The sequence below is a fragment of the Nannospalax galili genome, unplaced genomic scaffold (assembly GCF_000622305.1).
Source record: "Nannospalax galili isolate Female #2095 unplaced genomic scaffold, S.galili_v1.0 scaffold646, whole genome shotgun sequence".
Lineage (NCBI taxonomy): Eukaryota > Metazoa > Chordata > Mammalia > Rodentia > Spalacidae > Nannospalax > Nannospalax galili.
Window position 1 is genome coordinate 639,611 of NW_008355279.1, and position 12,127 is coordinate 651,737.

General features: G+C 39.8%; 1 protein-coding gene and 1 non-coding gene across 2 annotated transcripts in view; one reads left to right on the forward strand and one right to left on the reverse strand.

Annotated features, from left to right (window-relative positions):
- The window catches only part of Fyn (FYN proto-oncogene, Src family tyrosine kinase), a gene marked incomplete in the record, with an annotated part of 221,391 nt that overhangs the window by 75,310 nt on the left and 133,954 nt on the right, over positions 1–12,127 (forward strand).
- LOC115067586 lies at positions 7,245–7,310 on the reverse strand. Its single transcript, XR_003846974.1, has one exon. It is a non-coding gene; the product is annotated as a small nucleolar RNA SNORD29 (small nucleolar RNA).

Here is a 12,127-nt window from a genome sequence, read left to right on the forward strand (position 1 = left end):
TGCAAATAACACCTAAATGTTTGCACATGCACCTCTAATCTCTGTATATCTGATTATTACTAGTCACAGTCAGTTGCTTTCTGAGATCCTTGGCACCTGAGCATGGATATAAATTCATCAGGTAGATTTCAGTGGTAATGTTTTTCACATCTACTAACATGAAGCAATAGGTGTGTCCCAAATTGTCTGAATTCAAGTTCTGTATGATGTCCTGAATTTTATTTGGTGGCATTTATACTTGGCTGTGCACCTGACATTTGGGAAGTTCTCTGAGATCTTTAGTGATGGAAAGCCCAGACTGAGAGAGCTTGTGGTTGAGAGGCTTGATTGGTTAATTTAAAAAAAAAAATTGTTGCTGTTTTAAGCCCTTGACCATTCATGGAGGATGTACTGTGGAACCAAACTTCTGGCTTGCATCTAGTGTTTGTCTCGGAAAGGGCCATCAAGTTGAGGTGAGGCCCCAGAAGTCTCCTCTCTGAGATGTCCTTGGAGCAAATGAATGCAGGTTTACAGAGGCTCATGGAGGTTAACTCTGGGTTAGGGGGAAGGCCAAGAGGCCTGGCAGAATTGGAGCCACCTGACCTACCATCTTTGTTTTATAAGGAGGCTAAGGACTAATGGGGCAGTGTGATGGCCCAGGTCAGAAGGAAAGTGACCAGGGCAGCATAGAATTGAGTCAGGGTTTCTTCAGTCCTAGCCGAGTTCTAGTATGTGGTGCTAACACAGCAGATTCTTATTAAACCCCCAGGTTCTCATGCAACAGGAAGGACTCGCTTGTGGTCATGACCCTGGTTTTTGTTGCCCTTGTGGTAAGTACTGCCTAGGTGGCCCCTCATTACCAATTAACAAAGACTGAGAACCAGAAAGCTGAGGTTATGCCACTTGTTAAATTGGGTGTAATATGGGACGTTCTGTGTGTTTCCCAAACCTAAATAACTCAGTAAAACGAAAGAGAAACTTTAAGGTTTGCTTCCTTCTGGCTTAAAAAATAAATCCAGTGGCTTTACAGTACAATGTCCTATTCCTGTCTGTGACTGAAAAATAATAGAGCAGTCATTCCAGGTGAGCTCCCAGAGACCAGTTGGGGAGAAAGTAAAGTTCAAGGGGGCAGAGTAGAGGCAGGTGGCTCCTTCCAGGTAGCGCTTTCTGCCCCCATTCCTCCTGGGACCCAGAGTTTCATGCTAAGAGATGTGGATGAGCCCTAAAGTATGACAGTACCTTGTCTTTTGTGAAGCCTTAATATGGCCTTTCTCTACTTTCAGGTTGTTATGTGAATTGTTTTTGTTTTTTTTGTTTTTTTTTTTTTTTGGTCTTTTGAGATGGGCTTTTAAAGTGTATCTAGTTTACTTTAGCAGATTTCAGAGAATCCAGTAGCTCTGTCCATGCTGTGGATCTGCTCAGTAGCTTAGCATGTGGGAAACTATTTACAGGGGAGAAGGTCACTCTTGGGAAAGATGATGTTTTCCTTGTTCTCTTTTCATGTGGTTTGCCCCACTCCAGACTTGATAGTTTGTGATATTTCCTTGGAAAGTGAAATATGTAATGTCAATGTAGTATTCTTTGGGAAGGTGAAATTGTGTGTGCATCTGCTTTCTGGGGATTATTGCGGGGGAGAATCCCACATTTGCACTTGGTGGCTATAGAAATGAAATTATCCTTGGCAAGTTGATTCTTTTTTTAAATTTTTTTAATCTCAGGAGTGATACTGTTAAACGTTAGGCAAAGGCACCCTATTGCTCAGGGTCTTCTATTACCCTTTCTCTCTGTAGTCTGTTCCATACCTACCCCCAGGAGTCAGTGGCTCAAAACATTCTATGGTGGGCTGCTTCCTTTCCTGACCAACAGCATTTGGCTTCTCTTAACAGATTGGAAAATATGAAGCAGAGTGTGAAATGAAAAAAAACAAGGATATGATGAATGAAACTGACTAGTTTCCAATAGACTTTATAATTTACAGTTGTAATTACAAATACTTTCAATGAAGCCCAAATATTTGAAATAATTGAATTAATACTTTATTTTTAGACAGGGTCTCCCTGTAGCCCCAGCTGGCCTGGGACTTCCTATGCAGACCAGACTGACCTTGAACTTAGAGATCCACCCAGCTCTGGCTCCTGAGTGCTGGTATTAAAGGCATGCACCACCATACCAGACCTGAATTAATACTTTTACAGGTGCCAAATAATATGATCCCTGAAATAAGAACAAGACAGCAGCCCTCCTGGAACAGTATAGCTCCTGGAACAGTGTAGCAGGAGGCAGGTGCCTGGATGTTTTGAGGCAAATAGAAGATCCTAGGAACAGTTTTACCCCAGAAAACTGAATAAACAGCAAAACTGCTTCATTCCACTTGTCTTAGAGGAACTTCAGCTGAATTCAGTCATCTCAGGAGTGATACTGTTAAACATTAGGCAAAGGCACCCTATTGTTACCAGATTTTGCTATTTTCTAGCCAAGGAAAGCATATATCATTGAGAAACCTAGGAGTTTTACACACTTAATTCAAAGCCAGCCACCAAGTCCATCTTGGTAAGCAGTGGTTCAGTATTGCCTCATTAGCTGACATTAGTCTGTAGAGTTTGTCTGCCAAGTGCACTGTAAGCATTTTGAATCTCGAGATAGTGCCTGATACTCAACTGTTCGTTTCATTTTCACCTCCCCAGAATTTATACCCCAATCTTCTCCTGGGATCCATCAAATTCATGCCAGCATATGGTAGTGTGAAACACAGACAAAGCCTTTTCCTCAAAATCTGCTTACAGGACGGCCATCTCCAGAACTCTCCATATTTCTAGAAGCAGTGGAAGCAAATAGAAGGAGAAATCCAGAAGCAGTTCACAAACCAGGCTGCGTTTTCCATCCTCAGCACCACAGGTGTACTTACTGCCTTTGTAATTGGCTCACATTTTTCTAGTTTATTTGGGACCACTGGAGACACCCCACCAACTTACTGATAATTCAGAGTAAATTGTGTTTTCCCAGACACATCTATGTAGCTGGTGTGGAAGTTCTATTAAATTCTTGGTGTTCAAGTATCACTCAAACATTTCCTCAGCCAACAAGTTTCTCTCACTATAAACATTTGTTCAGTTAAACTACATGTCATAAGAATTATCATTTGTTCTGCTCTGGAGTGACAAGACAAGTATTACAGAAGACAATAGAGACTCCCTTGAAAAGCCATCTAGTCCAACACAAGATGTGCACAGTGTATGGAGCCTTACATTGATTGTGGTGGAAACCATTTGCATTAAGATATCTAATTGCAGGACACTTTGAACCTAAAATGTTCTGCACTCTGTCAAGTCACCAGTAAGCCAGATGCTCAAGATTTTGCCCCATTGATAAGGGAGGTGCTGCCAATCCTCCTATAGTACAGCCCAGGTTTCCAGATCTCTCTCAGAAGCTGTGCACAGACATGTCCTCACATCTGTCAACATGCATCTGACCCTTTATGTTGGGGATCTTGTTATTTTCTGGCTAAGGCCTTTTTGCTGTCTGTGAAACATAAGGGTAAAATGAAAGGAAGTATGAAGTAATTAAGTGTGGAACAGTAAAAACTATGGAGAAAATTGTTAAATTAAAATTTTTATCAGTTCTCTTTTCAAGTCACAGAAATTAGGCTTCGTCATTTAGGCTGCTCTCTGCTGCAGCCCCCACAGCATTCTAACCCATTGTCCTTAGAATGCTCAGTAATCTGACAATGAATTCACCATGAGAGGAGTTGAGAGAGACCCTCGGGCCTGAGCAGGGTACTGTTAAAAGCTGGGTTTCCAGAAATGCCAGCAGGGCTTTATGCCACTGCAAAATAATCTGCTCATTAGGATTTCTGCTGCATCATCCTTGCGATTTAAATTCCCATTTCTGTCTTGGTATTTTTGGAAGTCAGTAAATAGTATTAACTTATGCTTTAAAAAAAAAAAATGAAACGATGTAGTAACAGATTTGGGAAACCCGGCTGAGGTCAGTACTGTTTTAGATCATAGTAAATCCCTTCTGCAGCAACCTCAAAATTTTTGTGCATATTTTTCTCATCCCTTCATCACATGTATTATCCCCTGGGCAAGTTGTGTCTGTGCCTCCTGTTGCACTCTCATAGATGATGTGGAGGACCTAGGTGTAGAGCCCAACTGGATGGAGTGCCTGTTCCCATCCCCCCCTGTCTTTCCTGCCCTGCACTAAGACCTGTCCCTCATTTTCAACCCTTCTGGGGTGGTGTCTCATTACTTGAGAGAAAATTAAAAAGCATTTTACATTGCTTAATACAGATCACTAATTGAAGCTTCCCTAAACCCAAGGAATTTATTCTCTCATTGATGTGTGCATAACTCCTATTAACATTAATAAAGTTGTTCAGAATCAAAGAGCCAGCAGAAACCCATAATAGAGGATCCATTTTGATCCTGCTTCACAAAGTGACTCATACCCACAGGGCATCAGCAAGCATTTTAAAGATAATTTTTACAACTCCCTTTTAAAAAGTGGAGCAGTTACTGAATTTATCCTAGCATTCTCATCCTGTCCTTCAGAATAGGGCTTGACGGTTGCCATGGGTACAGGTTGCAAGCCCTGCCCATCCTGCCTGTGGCTGCTGCTCCTGCTCATTTGCACAGGGAGCTGCAATTCAAGAGACTCAGAAACACAAGGGTGCAGTGGGTGGAGGAGGCAAAGGCACAGCAGGGTCAGGACCATACTCACTGTCCCCCGAAAGATGATAAAGTAGAGGTGTTCGTTCACCTAAGCCCTTCATGCTTAGCCTTACCTGGGTGGTTATGCATGTACCACTATGAAGCTAAGAGCTGGAGGAGAGTAGTTCTAGCCTAGGTATCTGTGGAGCTGTCCAAACGTTCCAATGATCAATTCTTACTGTAGCAGAAGTACCAAAAAGAATCAGAGCATGTTATAAAACACGTACTTGGTAACTTCTGAGTTTCTGCATCAAATGTAAGCCCTAGGGGTTAGTGTGGCCTTTCCTCAGGCTGTGTGCATTTGATCAGTTACCCACCTTATATTTCCCTGACAGACCCTCACAGATAGGTCCCCATGTCCTCCCTATCACACCCTTCCCAGCTTTTCTCCTTGACCCCGTTTGTAACTGGGATTGATTGATGCAAATGTTCCCACTGCTTGGAAAGTCAGCTCAGCTTGGGGAGCAACAGGAGCTGTTTGGTTGTTTACACTTGAGCAAAATGGTTGGTAACTTATCAGTGTCTCTTAGTTTTTTCTTAGAAATGTTAACTTTGTAAAAAAACAATGTTTAAATTTTGCTTTAAAAATAAATGGCCAACTCCCTAAAAGGTGGAAAGGGAAAGCTATGGATCCCTTTCACAGATTTCCAAAATATTGATCACAATTGCATTCATTCCCTGACTGACTGCATCTCACCTCGCTTTGCCCTTGGAATGTGACTGAACTTTCCCACAACTTTGAAGTCCCTTTACTTTTTTGTCTGGGGTTTGGAAAATGAGTATTCATTTTTATAATTGCCGATCTGAGTATCTGAAAGAAAAAAAATGTGAAACATCCCTTTAATTAGAGAGCCTCATTTCCAGCCCTTTAGTTTTTCTTAAAGAATAAATATAAATTTCCCAAGGAAGGAAGGAACATTGCCCATTAACATGTAGACTCCATCTGGCACTGGAAAGATAGAAACAAGCCTGGAATACTTTACACTTATTCTTCACCACAGTGCTTCAAACTGGGTCAGGATTATCCTTGTTTTACAAATGAGGTAGCTGGAGCCAGAGAATTGAAGCCAGCCTTTCTGGAGCCACACATCCAGGCTGGGTCAGAGCCTCTTGAGGATTGCTGCCCATCCTTGCCTTCCGCTGCATCCTGCTGAGGTTGGGCACAAAGGGCCAATGTCAGCCCTGTGGCTCATTTGTTCCCAGAGACCTAATTTGACCCTCTGGTACCTAACAGGATGCTTGGAGCATGACAGGCACTTTATATATATTTGCTAAGTACATGTGTTGTCATAGCCAAAGAATTCATTGTAATTATTTCTCTCATCCTGGTGATGTCCTTGACCACTGATGAATCTATTTTGACACCTCTATGCAAGTGAATTTAGAAAAATGTATTTAAAAATACATTATTAGGGTGGATGGGTAAAGATACTTGCCACCAAGCCTGACATTCTGATTCTGATACCTGAACCCACATGGTAGAAGGAGAGAACCAACTCCTACAAGTTGTTCTCTCTTACACACACACACACACACACACACACACAAACTGTGGCACACACATCCACACTCACACATATACACTAAATATATAAATGTAATAAAATATTTAAATGACATTATTAGAATTTTCCACCTATGGTAGTGTTGTTAGAGGCCTCAGTTGGCCAAGGTCCTGAGCAAGTCTCAGATAAACAGCAGAAGCAGAGGTGTATAGGATAGGCATGCCCTCCCTTTGATGTAAATTTCTATAATAAGATTTTAATTTTGCCTTGACTGTAAAGTTCAATGTAGAAAAGGTGGTGAACTACAAAGCAAAAGATTAAAAATTTCATCACACCAACACTGAGATAACAATGTTAAGATATATTTATTTCTCGTGTGTATGTTTAGATCTTCTTTCATTTAATATTATGATAATTTTCTAGTATGATTAAAGAACTGTGATGGTTTCCATTATGTGAACAGACTGATTTATCTAGCCATTCACTATCTGATTATTATGCAGTTAAATATTCTTATACTTAATATTATAATAACACCACTGTAAACATTCTGGCACCAAAGTGTTTGCTTCTCTGGTTATTTCTGCAGGAAAGGATTAATAGGCTTGAATAAATAAAGTAAAAGTTTAAATCTAAATCCTAATTATGATTTTATATGAATCTTAAAATTCTTGTGTCAAATTTTTTAACAAAATTAAAATTTTATTTAAATTTATTTATTTAAATCTCAAGTAAAAATTATAAAGAAAACTTATAAAAATACTTTAGAAATTGATATTCTGCCTACCCTGGGTAACTTAGCAAAACTCTCAGAATAAAAAGTAAAAACAAGTAGGGATATAGCTCAGTGATAGAGTGCTCGTCTGGCATACTTGGGGCCCTAGGATCAATTCTCAGCACCACAAAAACTAATTCATTTACCAAAAATTTTTTGTCTGCCTTCATCCATTTTCTATAACTTTTGCCATTTCACAGGCTTGTGTCTTTGATGCACATGAATTTTACTTGTCACTAACCTTACCTATACGTGATTTTTCTTAATTTTTTTTCAGTTTCTCAGGTTTTCATGTATTTTCATTATCAAATCATAGTGAGCTAGTTTGACTCATCTTAGAAAGATTTTTTTAATTTTTAAAATTTTCTTTTTTTTTTTTTTTTTTTGTTTTTTTTTGTCTTTTTGAAACAGGGTCTCCCTGTAGCCCCAGCTATCCTGGAACTCACTATGTAGACCAGATTGGCCTTGAACTCCCAGAGATCCACCTGCATCTGCCTCCCCAGTGCTGGGATTAAAGGTGTGCACCACCATACCTGGCTAAAATTAACTTTTATTATCTAATGTGTGTATTTTGCCTTCATGTATGTACGTGCACCACCTGCATGCAGGTACCCTCAGAAGTCAGAAGGGAGCAACAAATTCCCCTGGAGCTGGTGTTACAGACAGTTGTTAGCCATCACTGGGATGTGAGCCTTGGTCCTCTGCAAGAGCAGCCAGTGCTCTGAACCACTGACCCATCTCTCCACCCCCCCCCATATGATTTTAACTTACATGATATATTACTAAAGATTTTTCTTACCCATATGGTCACCATGGTAGCAAAATTTCTATCTGTTTTCTTCACTCTTTTATCCCTAACTCTCTGACTAAGGCCTGATGCTCGATCAGTACTTACTGGATGTATGTATAAAAACATGCTTTTTCTTTTTCCTTCAGTAGGGTTTCTGAACCCAGCAGTTACATCCTTAAATGGCAATACATACAGTCAGGTCGAAGGAGAATTTGTGGCCGTCAAGGGCTCAGCTCAAATGCCAGATCTGTGAGGCTTCAAGTTCTGAGTGTGCGACTTTTGGCTTTGGAATCCTGGGCAACTTAATTTCTTCCAGATTCCATTCTTCAGCTGCAAAACAGTGATAGAGTATAAACTTTTGAGTTACTGATAGGATAAAGTGAAGCCCCACACAGAACCTGGCACCTAATAAATACTCAGTAAATAGAATGTTTTCTCTTATTTACTGTCAGTGACAACCTATTTGGAAGCTTCGGCTATGACCTGTCTCAGGGATATAGACATTCATTGATTCATGATGAAAAGTAATACATAAGCTTTAGAGTCAGATACACCTGACTTGTTCTCTGTAGTTTGTCATTGAAGGTATGAAATGTGGTTTGTCACATAAAATTACTGTGAGGACTTACTGAGATTATGTGTGCTATGTATGGAAGTGCCTTGTCTTCAGTAAGTGCTCTTTCTCCCTCCTTTGACCAATGTTGATGATTTTGCTACACGTATGTATGTCTCTCCTTCTAATGAGGCATTGTCCAATTTTTTTTGGTGTGACACACAGAATTTAATACTCTTCTATTATAGGACTATTATACACATTTATGACTGAAAAACATTTTTCCTCAAAATAGCACTATATATGTAACAATGTTGGTTTGCTAGGGTTGCCATAACAGTACTATAGACTGGGAAACATAAACAATAGAAATTTATTTCCTCACAGTTCTGGAGACTTATTTCTATAATAAGGATTATTAGATTATTGGATTAGAACCCACTTTTTTTAACCTCATTTTAACTTCATTTTCTTTTTAAAGACCTTATCTCCAAATATAGTCACATATTGATGTGTACTAGGGGTTAAGGCTTCAATATATGAGTATGGGGTTGGAGCATAATTCAGTCCATAACAATGCCCTTGAAAATTTTGTCTTTTACTTAATTAAAGAACCTGATAGATATAACTGTTGAATTTTGTGACCCACTGTCCACAGATTGAAAGACAACACTCTAGTGGGCTGTGTTGGTTTGCCTAATTATGGGGAACTTCACAATGACTTTAGGATTTGCCTTTGACTTGTTACAGGGGCATAGAACCCTGAGGGAGTGTGGACAACGTTGTGCAAACCCAGCAATTACTTTAGCTCAGGACTGGCACACATTTTCTGTAAAGGGCTAGACCATGAATATTTTCATCTTTGTGGACCATACGAACTCTATTGAGACAATTCTGTTATTGTCATTTGCAAGCAGCCCCAGACAAAACACAAACAAATGGGTATGGCTGAGTGCCAGTAAGATTCATCTATGGACACAGAATTAGAATTTCATATAATGTCCTTGTGTCAAAAATATTCTTTGATTTTTTTTTTTTTCCAACCATTACAAAGCTGCCTTGGAACTCACCTCACCTGCCTCTGCCTTCCAAGTGCTGGGTTTAAAGGCATGTTCCACTACACCCAGCTCAAAACCTGTTCCTAACTTACCAGTCATACAAAAGCAGGCTGCAGATCTGATCTTCCTACATACTACAGCTTGTGACTCCCTTCCATTGGTGGCAGAATTCAGTCCTTCAGCTAAAAAGATTCTTAAAGGAACTGGCCTGGGTGGTGATTTTCCTGTGTTCATATAAATTCCTAACTATTATATATGACTCCTGATATTTATCTTCATTTTCAGAAGACAGAATCCCTTGAGATACTCATGATAAAGAATTTATTCTCTTACTAGAAAGAACTCAAGCCAGGGACTTGGGAGTGAGGGTGAGAGGGGTTAAAGGACCCACGGTCTCATCCTCCAGCAATTGGTGAAGTTACAGGTAGGCCTAGCGTTGCTAAATCTTTACAAGAACAGCAGAGCATGAGTGTGAGAAGTCATATTCTTTGGGAAGCTAATATTCAGGGAAATGGAATGACCAAAGGAAAGCACAGATTTCAATACAGAGACTAAAGCAACTACAGGACCCGGCCCTCAGGCTTTCCTCTCAGGATGAGGGTTAGCTAAGTAATGTTTCCTCCTCAGGAATCCCGCATCCTCCAGTCTGCTCAGTTTTCTCACAGCACAGAATGTGGGCCATGGTGTGTGCCTATTGTGATGTGTCTGTCTCTCACTTCCTGTGCAGGTGGCCTTTACTCTCTGGGCACTAGCTTGATTGCACAAGGCAACCTTTTCTCCAGAGAGGCCAGGAAACAAAGCTGTTTGCGAAGGCCAGTCTGGCCAGCCCTATATACTAGTGATTGTTTGGACACTTGTGTTGGGCATGTGTGTAATGATAATAGGCTGACTCTGACCAGAAGATGAAGATGAGACTGCCCTTAAAACCAAAGAACCAAATCTCCTACCCTGTGATGCACCCTGTAATGCTGGTTCATCTGAGGTCAGCCAGGACTGTATATACGTGTATGTTCCAGAGTGAGCGTCTAAAGAGCCTGGAAATTCAAAGACAGATAAGTGTTCTCAGAGTTACTTTCAGTATTTCAGAGTGTCTCTTAGAAATTATCCACCTGTCCACAAGTCTACAGAGACAGGAATGAGATGGTCTCATGCAAGGACTCTAGAAGGAAATACTGAGTATCTTCTATGAACTAAGGAAGAAAACTCCTTTCCCCCAAGAATTTCCCATCTAGAATGTTCCAGGTTATAAACCAGGGTTCTAAGAAAATAGTTTTGATGTATATGAGGTTGGCCTTGACTACCCAAATTTTTACTTAGAACTCAATAAGGCAAAATTGAAATAATGCATGTTACTGTACTCTGAAACTGTGTGCTTCATGCCGTCCTAACATATAATAATAAAATGGCTTCGTCAGGACAATCATCTTAAGTGAATAAAAACTGCAGTTTAATGAAATGGCACTTTTACGCTCTTAGTACGGTAAAGTTTTAAATTGTCTTGCTGAAAAATTAAATTGCAGTGCTTCTTTGCTTTCAGTGCTTACAGGAGTTTTGTTTCTGACTTTCTTACAGTAACCCTAAGATTTCTGAAATCGCTTTTAATTGAAGTATAACATTTTTGTGTAAAACAATGCACAGGTTGTTGAGTATACTGATAATGAATTTTTCACGAAATGAGCATGCATTGTAAGCAATAGCCAAATGGAAAAAGGAAACTCCTAGAAACTCCTAGCTAGTAATGTGCTTATAAATAACAAAGGTTGGTTTTTATCTATTACAAACTTTATATGAGTAAAGCATGCCCCTGTTAAAGCTAGAGTTTGTTCATTCAGCTTGTTGTATGCCTGGTCTTCTATAAACAGACCAGACCTCTGAGATAGGCAGACTTTTTGAATTGTTTCCAGTTTGAAACTGTTACCAGTAGTTCCTCAGTTCGGTAAGCATGTGGTATTTCTGTAGGATGGACTCCTGGTGCTAGGCCAAGGAAAGGTGTAGTTCATACGTTCAGCTTTTGAGTACATCTCCAGTGCACCAGCGTTCAGTAGTGCACCTCCAGCAGCCGTGGAGAAGTCTGCAGCCTCCATTCCCTCACAGCCTTTCAGGGTGTTTGTCCAGCTCATTTAGACAGTCTGGCCAGCACAGCTTGGTAACCCATTGTGATTTTATTTTGCTTTCTTTGATAATTAAACTGGATTTTAAAAAGTATTTATTGAATATTCCCTGCTTTGTCTTCTTGTCTCTTTGCCACTTTCTTATTGGGGTGTCTTGTGTTCCTCATTGATTTGTAGTTATTTGTCAGACATGTATTACAGTTTCCTCCTCCACTGGGTATCTTCCCTTTGATTCTGTTGATGTCATTTAATAAAGCTACTCTTAATTTTAGTATAATCCAAATTATCTTATTTTTCCTTTGTGGTCAATACTTTCTTGCTTTCTGTTTCTCTAAATCTTTACCTATGGCAAGACACAAAGATATTTTTTGAGTTGTTTTCTAAAAGTTTTATTATTTGACCTTTTTCATTTAGTTCTACCATCTCTCTAGAACTCACTTTTTTACAGTACAAGGCGGAAATGTTCTTTTTTTAAAACATAAATACGAAGTGTATTCATTTCCAAGGACTGCTGTACATCTATAGCAACTCTGTTTTGAAACAAGGTCACATAGTGAGTCCTTGGAGGTTAGGACTTAAAGATTTTCTTGGGGAAGTTCAGTTCACTAGTCTGTTTTGAACTGTTTGGACTATGTCTATTTGTCTAA